Here is a 12,784-nt window from a genome sequence, read left to right on the forward strand (position 1 = left end):
TTTTAATATTTAATACTAAAGTCATGTAGTTGTACAAATCATATATGGTTTTTCTAAATAAAACATTTGCTTGTTGTCATTTATTCTTCACAAATTACATTTATACCCTGAAATACATTTATAATAACAAAATGTGTAAATAATACATTTAAATGTACACATTCCTTTTTTTCTCCAACCTAGTCATAAACTGAGATGTAAACAGTACTGCGCTATTTTTTTAAAGATGTTTATATTGATTTTTATATAACATAATCCACATAAACATATGACATCATAGAATTTGTGACAGCGATAATGAGCAGAAGAAGTGCAAACAAGTACACGTGGTACTGAGTTTCCGCGCAGGAGACACAGAAGTCCAAGGTACTGCACTAGTCTTGGTGTGTGCCACGGGTAAGTTGCTGATCATCTTCGTCGTGACACAACTGGGGCAAAACTTTGGGGTCAGAGTAAGGTGCTGGCATGGTGGCTGCGATGACTGGTTATGAAGGGTTAGGCTTGCATAGTGGTAGAGCAAGCTTGCAGGTACGTTGGAGTGCATTATGTATGTGAAAGGGAGTAAAGGGGTGCTGCAGGGGTATCTGTGTGGACGACCATGATTGAGGTGCTGTGTATGGCAGGTGTGGGAGGTGTTTGGCATGTTCACGGGGCAGGTCATCACTTCCCACTGGGGAGACATAGGCTGCTTGTGTAGTTGTCGCACCTCCTCGTAGCGGAGGGCATCTTTCTCTGCAACACCCCATTTGTGGATTGCTACCCACCAAGCCTCTACCAGGAGGGATGTGGGGGAAAGCCAGTGGAGTGTGAGTGTGCGTTTTGCTAGTAGAAGTGCTAAGGCTGCAAAGCAGGTGTGCACTTTCTGTTGTTTTTTGCACTTGAATATACCCTGAGAACATGCCTCCCATGTGTGAATGTCGGGTAACTCTGTGAGCTTGAGCAGAGTGGTGTGGATCGAGTGCCTGTAGCTTTGTGGAGTATGACAGTACCAAAGCATGTGTATGAAGTCCATGTTCGGGGTCTGACAGTGTGGGCATTCGAACTGCATCTCGGGGAAGAATCGATGTAGCTGGGCCAGGGTTAGATAGGTCCTGTGGAAAATGAAATATTGTATGTTTTTGAAGCGGGGGTTGCGCGACACCTTTTAGGGGAACTCAAGTGCCTGGTCCCATTCCTTGTCATTGAGTACCCGCCCAAATTTGTCCTCCCATTTTTGGTGCAGTGTTGGCATGGGGGAAGGTGTCAGTTCGCGGATGGCCTTATAAAGCCATGTAGTATGATGGCGGCTAGCTGCCATAGCCAAAATAGTCAGCAGTAGTGGGTGTGTTGTTGATTCCCCCTCCCTCCCCGGTGAGGTCCCAAAGGATGGGACATGTGGGATTGAGCTGACTATGTGTGAGGAACTGTCTTGGCGGGAGGTCATTTTTCTCAGCAAGCTTGTTGAAGGTTGAAACTGACCTTCGGCAAAAAGGTCGCCCGTCATGAGCATCGAGTGACCCTTATAGGCCTTTAGGACAGTGGTAGTAAAGCACCCAGTCACGGGCGGACCAATGAGGGTCTGTTTCAGGGTGAATAGTGAAGTCCCCCGAGAGAGGCGGCATTTCTCTGTCAAACATGTCCTTGCCAACCACCGCCTGTAATAACCAGGGGGATGTAGGCAGAGCTTTTGGTAATACTAAGCTCCAGATCGTGGAGATAGGTAGGGGTCCAAGCTCAGAGCAGGTTTCATCCAGGTGGCATACCACAGTCCAGCGGAATAACCATTGGAGTTTTGCTGAAAGGAAATATCCCTCAAAGGTGGGGGCACCTAAATGCCCCTGGTCTACCGGCAACTGAAGATTGGTGAAGGCAAACTCTTGCGCCCAGCTCCCTAGATGAGCACGCAAAGGAGAGAGTTCAGTTCCTTAAAGAAGGGGCAGGCGGGACCACTGGGAGGTTTGCGAAGTAATATAACAGGCGAGGCAGGACAATCATTTTTGCTAGAGTGATCTTACCCATGGGTGCTACCGAAGTGACTACCAGAAGTGTACCTGGGCACAAATTCCGACTAGGGCCTTCCGGAGGCTCTCCTCGCATAGACCCTTGGGGTCATGGTAGAGCTAGACACCCAGGTAACGGGTCGCTTGAGGTTGCCAGTTAATGCGAGCGGTGCCAAGGTATATGTTCCGTGGTTGTTGATCCAGGCTGAGCGGGTACACAGCCGACTTTGTCCAATTGACTCTGAGTACAGCCGCGGAGGCGTAAACAACAGTGCATTAATATTGCTTTTCAGCACAGTAACGCACAACATATAAATGTTTATTTTAAAAATATGAGTGTCCACTGAAGTTTGAATATGTAAACAAACTAGCCCCCATTTTGAGTGGTAGTGATGCACTTAACAGTCACAAACACACTATTTTGGACTTCTAAAATAATGGGTAGCTGACCTCGCTGATAGGAAATTTGGAAGCAGATGAGTGTGGCAGAAGTTGACTGCGTAGGGAGCGGTAAACTCCACGACGGACACATCCATAGGCTCATCTTGGTGAAAGTAACGTACAAAGGCCAATGGCTGTGTCCGTTTATGCTGACGATTCTGTACGTCACGTACATGCACGCAGAGGTTGGGAAAAAAGCTCACTTACCTCCTAACACTGCTGCCATCAAGAGCTCCTCCACATTTGCTGTTGTTTGTCATCTCTGGGAGAAACGATGCCAGGTTGAGCAGGTGAGAGGGCCCCTGCCTTCTGCTGGCACAGGAAATCCTCTCCCTGTATGGTCAGCTCTATGGCTCACCAGAAGAAGAACAGGTACATGTCTGAAATGTATATGGGAATCTGTATAACTGATTATTTCCATTAACACAGGCTACAATGTCCCTTTGAGTTCCTGAGTGAACTTTAGTTAATGATGTGAAGTGTCATATATTTTGTTTCTTACATAGGAGAGTGATGTTGGGGAATTCTAAGCACTCAATCAATTGGTGTGTATGTAGAAAGATATCTATGTATATGTTAGAACTACATGTGCTAAGTTGAAGACTCACATCATGGAAATTAGACAACACATAATATACTCTTTACAACTGTACATAAAAATGTTTTTTGTCAAACCAAATTAAAATGATGTTAGCTATATGTATCATCCCACAAATCACTCAGCCTAGATCAAGGCTTTCCAGACAGTTGTACAGGAGCTACCAGTAGCTCACAGACCCCTTCAGACTAGCACACAGCCTTGAGGTCAGTTGTTAGACAGTCATAAGGTCATTCTCACATGTAAAAATTATGGGATGGCTGTGTTCATGTGGCATCGTGATCATCAGGCTGCAGATAACAAGGCCTAAAAATTAGCACTGCTTAGTCAGAATAATGGGTTAAACTGGGGCTGAGTCACAGGGACAAAAAGCTGACGCACTGAGGTATATCTGTCAGAAACATAGATCCTTGCCAGGCCAAATTTTGAGGTGTACTTAAAAATATGCCCCTGAATGCTTTTAAATGGACAACAGTTGAAAGGGAGAGTTACCTGAATTCTTGAGCTAACACTTCATTTCATTTTACTCCCATTTCAAAGTGTGCCATTTCCAAACTGCAGGTCCCTTACTCACAGTGGGCATTATTCACTGTGCCATAAGTATTTATGTTTAGCCTTCAGTAGTTCCCAGTCTTTTTTCACCAGGCCACTACAAACGTGAGCATTAAGATATTGGTTTTGGTCAGCCTGTGAAAATACATATGTTGTATTCTAACTTATGAGTCATGCTAGTTGTAGAAAATGTAGTTACATCAATACGCACAAATAAAAAGCAACAAAACCATTGTTTTTTCTTTAATTTCTTGTATGCATACTGGTCAACGCCCATTAAAAATGGGACATTTGAAAGGCCATCACCAGGAAGGTGTGGTCCCTTGGGGTCTACAAGTGGTGCAGCGTCCATTGCTGCAAGAGGAAGGAGGATCTATGACCCTGGACCAGAAAGTCAACCAAAGTCTAGCTCGAGCAGTCTGCCCATAATGGGAAGTGTGTGCACTGTACCCTAACCCCACCAGTGTCAAGCATTCTTGGGGTGGCCAATCCGGAGTTTGATGGGTAAGTTCTTATCAGAGTTTTACATGTTACATGACTAATTTCTTTTTATAGCCAGAATTTTTCCTATCAACTTTAAGGGTAACCCATGTCCAACGCACAATAAGAGTTCTTGAAGGTGTAAGTTTTGTACAATGTGTATGATGATGTGCTTTGTCTATTAATGTTTTGAGAAAGTTTCCCACCTGATTCCTGTTCACAGCCAAAGGACTGTACTGAGTAGACTCATAGCTGCCTAAACTCCACATTTACATCAGGTTCTTTGATGTCATGAGGGACAGTTGTACCAAACATGGCAATAGTCTTTATTGTGTCAGGTGTAATGCTCTTTCACTGCTGTAGATGATGCAAAGGTAGCCCTATCACATATGTCATAGCATACTCAGCACTTATGATTCACCCCCGGCGGAGCAGGCGTAGTGCCTCTACGTCGAGTTCCACTGAGTTGGAAAAAAGCTCTGTGGAACTCCGCTCTGCTCCCTTCCCTCTCCCAAGTAATTATAAAGTAAGAAAAACGGCACTTACCTGCGGTGGCTGCCTCCTCCTCGCCATGGCCGCTCCCCTTCCTCATCCTTGCCGTCCTTCTTCTCTGATAACCCCTATGTTGTACGTCTTGCGTCAACAGGATTCTACACAAACAAGAGTGAGCATGTGATCCAAAATGACTAGTGACATCAGAATTGATGGTTACATTTTGTAATCAAAACTTATCCAAATTGTGTTTAGCATCAAACATACTGTTCCAAAGTTGTTAAAAGTGACAGATTGGCATGAAGTCTTACTCTTTAATACATGTGTTTGTAAGTAGGCCTGGGCGGTGAACTCCGCTCCGTTTGCAGAGTTTTTCGAACTCTACAATGGGCAGAGCTTGCTGAGTTCCGAAAAACTCACGGCGCTGAGGTTTTTCCTCACTCTCCAATGGTAAGTTGGCAAGCGCGAAAAATCCGATGCTAGACCGCCTCCCAGCAAGATTTCTCAGTGCAGGCGGGCGGTCACGAATAAACGCTACCACTCGTGTTGAGAAAACTTCCTTTCATGTTGCGGAAGCTGCAGCTTGAGTAGAACTTTTACTCGAACAGCAGAAAGAAGCAGCACTGTTTTGTGCTGTGTGCGATGCCATTCTTGCTGATTTTGCAGTGCGGGACAAACACCTGGTGCTAAAAATCAGCGTGAAAGGTGCGGGGTAACGCACTCCACCGCTTGTGGTACTCCATGTAGCTTGGTAGAGGTTTTTTTGTCACTTCACGGAGTTGCTAACCCTGCCCAGGCCTGTTTGTAAGCCAATCTATTTCTGGACAAATAATTGTGATAGGCATACAGTTTTTGATGAAACACAGATAGGAATGTGGACACACTAGAACCAGAGTAACACATACCAAAGCCATTTCACAATGTCCTTTGTCATGTCCAGAATAAAAGAACAATGATGGAGAAAAATGTGAAACTTTAAAGGATTTTGGAGGATGGAATGTTCCATCATGAATATGCAGGAGTATCCCATCAGGAAAACTCAGGCCAAACACATGACTCATTAGGCAAATGTTGAAATGCATCAAGGTGTAATATGTTGCAGATTGTGATTTACATTTGAATCTTTGAAGTAATGATTATACATAAAACATTGTATACAATGATTACTGTGATATTCTTCAACTTTTTGACTACAGTGAAAGCCAGCATATTTAGTGACACAATTTCACAAAGATACAACAAACTTCAAATAGCTAGAGATATTTAAGAGTCAAATGTGAAAATGTGTTTTGCTCTGTCCTGAAGTGTATTAGAAATGTTTCAAGTGCTATTTATTAACTTATAGTGTAGAAGTCATTTGTAAATCCACCCAAATATTTGTTTCTGATTGTCTTCAACAGCATAGGTATCAACACAGTATGCAATACATTGCTAAGCTACTTTAGTACAGAATTCATTTATTATTTTTGACATTTGACATGCACTTGAGTGAGTTGAAGTAAGTGTTAACATTGTGAAATCCCAAACAAAGGTTACCTGCTTTCAGTTTATGCTAATATTGGTTCAACGTTGCTGTATTTGTTGACACACATTTATTTATATTTTACTTATTGAGAATGAAAAGTATTCCGATTTTAGCACCTTGTGAACACATTGCACAGAGGTATTTTTAGTTGACATCCTTTTTGGTGGCATCAGTTCACTATTCTAAACTACAAAGGCCACCCATTCAGAGATGGGAAACAGTTACTGGTGCGACATAATAATTGATAAGAAACCAGATCATACATGATATAGGATCTATCATGGGGAATGCCAGAACTGTGACCAAATGTATTCTGAAAATGTTGCGTACTTGCATGAGCTCATGCCAATATAAACCTAAAGTTTGGGAGCCTTTGAATCAGATGAAATCTGAAAACTTGGAAACTGTTTTGTGATCAAAGATCATGATCAGTTCTGTTTACACAGACTCAATAAAATATTGTAAAATGAAATTGTGAAATTGGATACAGTACAGGACGTGCACTAGACAAGGGGAAATATTACATGGATGTATATGTATAATACTTCTAATTTGTGACTAACATTGATTTTACAGTTAATTTCTAAGGTAAAGAAAACTTGTCTAGTGCAATTTCTACATCATGTTACACTGCACTTATCCATATGATGTGTGTTGCAAATGTTTTTAATGTGGGAAGTTTTGAAATTTGTTTCTGCACACCAGTATGATAACTTTTCATTTTTATTTGGATATATTTTTGTGCAAGTGTCCATTTTTTAAGGCTGCTTGCACCAAATCAATCAATCAATCAATCAATCAATCAATCAATCAGGGAATTGTAAGCGCGCTACTCACCTGTGAGGCGCTGTGGGGGGGGGGTATGGGGTCCGCAGATCTGTTCAGCCGAAGAGCCAGGTCTTGAGGGTCTTCCTGAAGGTGTTCATGAAGGGGGCACGTCTGATGTCTGCCGGCAGCTCCTTCCAGGTCTTGGCTGCAATGTGAGAGAAGGATCTTCCACCTGCTCTGGCTCTGTGGATGCGCAGGGTTTCGGGCCAGTGCGAGGTTGGAAGATCAGAGGTTTCTTTTGGATACGTGGAAGTTGATTCTGTCGTTGAGGTATTTGGGTCCGTTGTTATGTAGGCATTTGTAGGCGTGAGTGAGGATTTTGAAAGTGACTCTTTTCTCCACAGGGAGCCAGTGGAGACTTCGTAGGTGTTGAATGGTGTTTGTGTCAGGGATGCCGAGGACGAGTCTGGTGGCGGTGTTCTGTATTGTCTGGAGTTTGCGGAGTAGGGACTTATTGATGCCGGCGTAGAGTGCGTTTCCATAGTCCAGTCTGCTGGTGATGAGTGCGTGGGTGACTGTCTTCCTTGACTCAGGGGGGGTCCACTTGAAGGTCTTGCGGAGGATGCGGAGGGTGTTGAAGCAGCTGGAGGTGATGGTGTTGACCTGTCGGTTCATGGTGAGTGATGAGTCGAGTACGATGCAGAGATTCTTGGCGTGGTCTGAGGTGGTAGGTGGGCTTCCGACGGCAGTCATCCACCAGGTGCTGTCCCATGCAGAAGGGGTGGTGTAGTGTAGTTCCTATATCCCTGATAGGCTATGCGCTTTGGAATAACATAAACTATAGATTTGACATAGGACTAAGGTCAGTATGTCTCTATCGAGTATATTAAACTTAATTACTTGTGTGTGCCAGCTAACTCAGAGGTCACTAGAAACGTCTCGAATATACAAGAAGGGATTAGTCTCTGACAACCGCATAACCATGACAACTTTGTTTCCCTTTAGAATTGGAACAGTCTCAGAATCGTGGAAACAATAGATATCAGTTTTACTCAGTCAATCGTGCGTGCTTCGTTTTTCTACTGAGTTGCACAGCAATAGAGATTTGGGCGTTTCAATAAAAGGGTTTATTGAACAGTATTATTTCTCATGCAAGAGATATGAATTGCTACAATCGTAACAGACTGCGATGTACAATATGTATGAGGTTAGCAGTAAGATAAAATAATACTGCAATAGCATGGTTTGTAGCTATGACATATATTAATCAAAATACATACATAAATAACATAATGCTAAAATGTGCTACTCATCTGATGCTTCTAAATTGTTCTACCCCAGTGTACCTAACCTAAGTGCAGTACAAGGTTTGAAGTGGGTGCTATTTCTAAAGTATAGCCAGCTATATTTTAGTTTAGCCAAGAGTTGTCAAAAGTTTCTCTAAGTTCTAGTCAGCTCCATACCTGAGAATGAGAGAGGTTGGAATCTCTTTTCTGGACTCGATAGTCTAACCCCCTACAAGGGAAGTCAGAGAGCACTGGAGCTGGATTCTCTGCAAGGAGGATGGCAGCGTCAGGTCAGTGCATCAAGCTGGAACTCGATCTCCTTCCGAACTTGCCGTGGCGAACCGCGTAGTCTGGGTTGGATCGAATCCTCCGGGAACAGCAATTTGCCAGGGCAAGTGCTGATATATTTATACCTCGAAGGTGTCTAGGAATGCCAGTATTGACATAAAAGTCGGGCAGAGGAACTTCATGAATGAACCCCTAAGGAATAGATGTTCATGCATACTTGAGTTCTTGGAGAAATCAATATTCAAGCTGAGGGAAATTCCTGAAGGCTTAAGGGTCTGGTTTTCCAAGAATTAGTTGTGACGTTGATGGACGGATGTAGGTGGCCATGCCTGTATTTGGTTTGCACGGACAATGTCTAAATAAGGGCCGTATTTCTATGTCCAAATAAGGTCAATGTGAATTGTACCTATATAAGGGCATAAATCGGGAAACCTATATACGGAATCTATATCTGCACACAACAGTGGTGCCGAGGCTGAGGACTTCTGTCTTCTCAGCGTTGAGCTTCAGGCAGCTGTTGGTCATCCAGACTGTGACGTCTTGCATTCCTTTCTGGAAGTTGACTTTGGCAGTGGTGGGGTCTTTGATGAACGAGAGGGTGAGCTGGGTGTCGTCGGCATAGGATACGATGTTGAGGCCGTGTTGTCGGACGATGGCTGCAAGGGAGGCCATGTAGATGTTGAAGAGGGTGGGGCTCAGGGATGAACCCTGTGGGACTCCGCAGGTGAATTTTGTGGGGTTGGAGAGGAAAGGTGGGAGTCTGATCCTTTGGCTTCTTCCGGTGAGGAATGATATGATCCAGTCCAGGGCTGTTCCTTGTAAGCCTGCGTTGTGTAGTCTGGCGACTAGTGTGCGGTGGGAGATGGTGTCGAAGGCCGCTGATAGGTCGAGTAGGAAGAGGGCTGCGGAGTTGCCTTGGTCCAGGAGGGTGCGGATGTCATCTGTGGCGGCGAGTAGAGCGGTCTCTGTGCTGTGGTTGCTTCAGAATCCGGATTGGGACGGGTCGAGGACGGCGTTCTCTTCAATGAATCGTGTCAGTTTCCTGTTGACTGTTTTCTCTGCAACTTTGGCTGCGAAGGGGAGGAGCGTGATGGGTCAATAGTTCTTGAGGTCGGTGGGGTCAGCTGTGGGTTTCTTGAGCAGAGGCCTGACTTCTGTGCGCTTCCAGTCATCTGGGAAGGTGTCTGTTTTGAAGGTGGTGTTGATGGTGCCTTGTAGCTCGGGTGCGATGGCAGCCGCGGCTCTGTGGTAGATCTGACGGGGCAAGGTTCAGTGGGGGCCCCCTGAGTGGATGCTTTTCATGGTCAAGGCGGTGTCTTCGGCTGTGATCGGTGTCCAGTTGGAGATGGTGAGCTGGCTGGTGTTTCTGGGGGGCTGGGGGCCATCTGTGGCACCTGTTGGATGGTCGATGAAGTTGTTGTAGAGGTTTTGATCTTGAGGTGGAAATAGGTTCCAAGCTTTTCACAGAGGTCTTGGGATGGGGTGATGTCTGTGGCTTCGCTGCGTAGGTTGGTGAATTCTTGAATGACACTGAAAAGTTCCTTGGAGTTGGTGGAGTTGGCCAGGATTTTGTTGTGGATGAAGTTTCTCTTGGTGGCTCTGATCTGGTTGTGGTAGTCCGTCATGGCGTCCTTGTAGGTGGTGTGGTTTTCGGTTGTCTTGGTGTTTCTCCAGTTCTTCTCCAGGCGTCTGCAGGTGCGTCTGGCTTCTTGGAGAGAGGTGGTGAACCAGGCGGCTTCCCTGGGGCGTTGTCTGTTGGGGTTGCATAGCGGGGCGAGCTCGTCTGCGCAGTCGGAGATCCAGGTGTGGAGTTCTCTGGCTGCGTCATTTGCGTCGGGTGCCCAGGTGTGGTTGTCTCGGGTGAGGGTGGAGTTTAGTTGCTCGTCGGTAACCTTGCTCCAGTTCCTTTGTGGTGGGCGCGGGGCTGGTTTGGGTGCCTTGGGTTTGTTGATGGCGAAGTGTATGTAGTGGTGGTCGGTCCATGGCGGCTGCGTTGTGTGGGTGAATTGGATGCGGTTTCCTGCCGCGAAAATGGGGTCGAGGGTGTGTCCTGCTCTGTGGGTCGGTGTGTTGATGAGTTGTTTAAGTCCGATGCTGGCAAGGTTGTCACGAAGGATAGTGGAGTTGGGGTTGCTGGGGTTGTCAAGGTGGAAGTTCAGGTCTCCACTGAGTATGTAGTTTGTTGAGACAATGGCGTGCCGTGCGATGAAGTCGGTGATGGTGGTGGCAAAGGGTGTTCTGTATACGAGGGTTCCTTGGAGTGTGGCTTTGGGGGTGGTCTGGATCTGGAAGTGCAGGTGTTCGGCGGAGGGGAAGGGTTCGCTGGAGGTGGTGAGGCAGAGGGTTCTCTTGTAATTGATGGCGAAGCCCACTCCTGGGGGGTTGGGGCAGTCTTTCCTCTGGATCTTGTATCTGTCTTGGATGGCGGTGCTGATGTCGGGGCGGAGGATGCGTTGCTCCAGGTATCTGTGAAGAAGGCGATGTCAGGCGAGAGAGAGTCGAGTAGGTTCCAGATTTCCATGGTGTGTTTGTGTACGGAGCGTACATTGAGGAGGATGCATTTTAGGGGGTCGCCGGTGTTGGTGTCGCCGGTGTTGGAGGCCGGGGTGGCGGTGAGGGTCTGGTGGCAGTGGAGGCAAGAGAACTGGCCGTGGGTCGTGTTCGGCAAGGCCTGTTGGCATTCTCTAAGCCTTCCAGGGTTGAGTGCAAGGAGGGTGGTGGTGTCGTAGCGATGGGTAGTGGGAGGTCCAGGGTTCCTGGCACTGGCCGCGGTCGGGTCACGGATGGGCTCAGACGGGCTTGCCTTTAGCGAGCCTTCGGCATGCCAGCGGTGCGCCCGCTGCGCTCATCCTCTGCGCAGCGGCCGCCATTAAGTAGGGGAGGTGGGAGGGAGGAGAGGCTGGGAGGCGGGAGCGGGGGGATTCTGGGGGGGATTCCAGGGGGAATTCCTGGGGGAATTCCAGGGGGGAGGGGCCGCAGGGGCAGCAGCGGCGAAAGGAACAGGCAGAGACGAGAAAATAAAAACAGTGGTGGAATTAGAGCAAGTCACAGATGGGCACAATAACAGTGGCACAACAGGGAAAAACTAAGAAAAAAAAGTCTCAGAAAGGTTACGGTGGTTGCAGGCAGTCTGGTCTCAGTTGGAGCGGGCAGCAGGCGCAAGAGTGGACAGCAGCCTCAAACCTCCCAAGGAGGAGGTTGAGGTCTGGAGGCAAGAGATGGCACAGCAGAGCTGCAGGGAGGGATTGGACCTAGACCGAGGGTCCGAATGTATACATATGATATGTCATACAGGTGTGCATCTTTAAATTGCTTGAACTTCAACATCAGAGACATATGCATTGCACATAGATATGTTATTGCTTGTAAGAGAGGTTGATAGATGCATGAGTCCTGTGCACGTTAACAGACAAGTCAATAGGTAACCAATAAAAGTGTAGCTTAGCGTCGATTGCGTCCACGATGATGTTAGTTTTGTTTGTCATCAAGAAGAAGCAGAGGACTAGGAAGATCGGATCCATAGTGGAACAGGAAGTATGAAAGTGAGAAAAGGTGTCTTTCTGCCTTATACCCTTCCATTCCACCAACTCAGGTGTGGAGGTTTGACCGCCACAGTCGTGTCGGAAGGAAGGCACTTCGTGATTGGGCCAGCGGGGAAACTGGGCGTCCTCCCTCGGACATCCACTTCTGTGTATCCCGCCATTGACACGGTCGAGATTTCCTGGCAGTGGAGACAGGACCATGTGGTCTTTCGTTTATGGACCAGATGACATCTAAATTGTGTGGGCGGACCCCCAAGTTGACTGGCTGGAATACCGCAGACAAAACTATGGCGGGACGCAATTCGCCAAGATTTAAATCAGGCTCCTAGCTACATTTGTGACTTCTTTTAAATTACAATCAATGCAATTAACATACCACACAGCAGGGCACTAAGAGGAAACTTTCTTTCCAAACCTGAGGCATGCTGCCCTCTGCTATTCCTATCTCTACAGCTAACTTGTGAACAGAGTCACAATTCAGGACAACCACTGTGTAAAAGAGTTCCACTTCATTTATAGAAATCTACTCACAAAGTCAAATTTGACCATAAACCAAATGTATGACCTTAAGTTTATGGGCACATTTACCTCTGTTATGCCTGCCAGGAATTCACAAAACGCTTATTCGTAAGCATAAGCCCATTTAAATTGTGTAGAGATATGTGCACCCATAACACATACTGAGTATGTTCCAGGGTGTTCCAAGGTGTTTTTAGTCTTGGGAGTTTGAGAACTCAGACTTTCGCAAATTCCTAACATTCCCCTTTCAAGTCTGGAAATGGTCAGCGATGTACTTCAGACAATTGCTGATATACACCCTTTTCTAGGTTAGA

Source organism: Triturus cristatus, chromosome 6, assembly GCF_964204655.1.
Source record: "Triturus cristatus chromosome 6, aTriCri1.1, whole genome shotgun sequence".
Lineage (NCBI taxonomy): Eukaryota > Metazoa > Chordata > Amphibia > Caudata > Salamandridae > Triturus > Triturus cristatus.